Below are 2,500 nucleotides of genomic sequence, written 5' to 3'. Positions count from 1 at the left end.
GCGAGCGTCACGATAATCTAAGGTGGCTTCCTCTCCTCCTCATCGTCGTCTCCTCTCCTCCCTCTGAACTGATCTACCCGTTCTGAACTAGTGGACAAACAAAATGGCGGAAACTTTGTCAGTCCAGTCCTCTCACATCAGAGAAGGAGAAGAGAGGAGAGGAGCGGAGAGGAGAGGAGAGGAGAGGAGGGGAGGGGAGGGGAGAGGAGAGGAGAGGAGGGGAGGGGAGGGGAGAGGAGAGGAGAGGAGAGGAGGGGAGAGGAGAGGAGAGGAGGGGAGAGGAGGGGAGAGGAGAGGAGAGGAGGGGAGAGGAGAGGAGAGGAGAGGAGCGGAGGGGAGGGGAGAGGAGAGGAGAGGAGAGGAGAGGAGGGGAGAGGAGGGGAGAGGAGAGGAGGGGAGGGGAGAGGAGAGGAGAGGAGGGGAGAGGAGGCCCTCACCTCTCTGCGGTGGGTGTGTCACGGCAGACTTCAGGAGCGTCTGATTGGTCAGGTGAAGGAGGCAGCGGCTGTGATTGGTTGTCTTGGCGGACGTGGCTGGGAGACAGCAGTAGAACACTCTCTGTCCTTCCTCCTCGTCCTCCTCTTCATCCCTCTCTTTCTCCTCCTCCTCCGGTGGGCGGAGGGATAGAGCGGTGGTGTTGAGGCGGCCGTAGAGGGTGAGGTTCAGGGAGCCGGACGCCGACACCATGATACTGCCCCCTACAGGCACACATGGGTATGACAGGTGTGTTGATGGATGGATGGAGGGGTATGTTAAGGAAAGGACAGATGGATAGATGGATGAGAGGAAAGGAGAGACACATGCAGAAAAGAAGAGAAGGCGTATGTTCAGGAAAAGATAAAAGATGGATGGAGGAGAGGAGAGGAGAGAGACATGTAGAAGAGAGAAGAGAGACAGTATGTTAAGGGAAAGATGGATGGATGAAGGAAAAACTGATGTGGAGAGAGAAAAGATGAGGATGATTTGTCTCCATTAAATCACTTTCCACTCTTCGTCTGTTGCCGCGGGAAACGGGTAACCACGGCGACGTCTGACAGGTGACACGCCCACCCACCTGAGATCGAGGCGTTGTCACGGAGACCAAGCAGGTCCACCTCCACCCCACACAGGAACCATCGGCTGGCCGAGTCCGACCTGGACTTTCCAGCCCCGGTCCCGGTCCCATCCGAAGGCCCAGTTCCAGCACCGTTCCCATTTACGGTCCAATTACCAGTCCCAGTCCCATCCCAAAGCCCAGTCCTAGTCCCAGTCCCAGTCCCATTCATGGCCCAATCCCTAGTCCCTCTCCCAGCCCCAGCCCCAGCCTCAGCCCCAGTCCTGGGGCACACTGGCTCCATGGCGTCCCTGGAGGTCTGGGCTCCCGGAGGGAGACAGACCCTCCCCCTCCCTCCCCTCCCCCCCCCCCTCCCCTCCCCGCCTCCTCACAGGGGTCGTAGGGTACGCATTGGAAGTTTACTCTCAGCACTGCAGGAGTGTGTGTGTGTGTGTGTGTGTGTGTGTGTGTGTGTGTGTGTGAGAGAGAGAGGGAGGGAGGGAGGGAGGGGGAGAGAAAGAGAGAGAAAGCAATATAAACAACATTATGGTCTCAGGCAGTTATCAATTTCACAAAATGAAATGCACAGCCTTGGTATTTTAAGTGTTTTCTGTTTCCCAGAGAGAGAGAGAGACAGAGACAAAGAGAGAGACAAAGAGAGAGAGAGAGACAGAGAGAGAGAGAGACAAAGAGAGAGAGAGACAGAGAGAGAGAGAGACAAAGACAAAGAGAGAGACAAAGAGAGAGAGAGAGACAGAGAGCGAGAGAGACAAAGAGAGAGAGAGAGACAGAGAGAGAGACAAAGAGAGAGAGAGACAAAGACAAAGAGAGAGACAAAGAGAGAGACAAAGAGAGAGAGAGAGACAGAGAGAGAGACAAAGAGAGAGAGAGAGACAAAGACAAAGAGAGAGACAGAGAGAGAGACAGAGAGCGAGAGAGAGAGAGACAAAGAGAGAGAGAGAGAGAGAGAGAGAACAAATTGCCTCTCATGGCTGGGGTTCATATCCTGTCTCTGTGATCGTTGTGAAGATAATGTAGAGAGGCTCACACCTCTCGCCTTCAGCACACACACACACACACACACACACACACACACACACACACACAGACACACACACACACACACACACACACAGACACACACACACACACACACACACACACACACTCACACACACACACACACACACACACACACACACACACACACACACACAGACACACACACACACACACACACACACACACACACACAGACACACACACACACACACAGACACACACACACACACACACACACACACACACACAGACACACACACACACACACACACACACACACACACACACACAGACACACACACACACACAGACACACACACACACACACACACACAGACACACACACACACACACACACAGACACACACACACACACACACACACAGACACACACACACACACACA

Source organism: Nansenia antarctica, assembly GCF_963989245.1.
Source record: "Nansenia antarctica genome assembly, contig: SCAFFOLD_403, whole genome shotgun sequence".
NCBI lineage: Eukaryota > Metazoa > Chordata > Actinopteri > Argentiniformes > Microstomatidae > Nansenia > Nansenia antarctica.
This window is presented reverse-complemented; position numbering follows the sequence as displayed.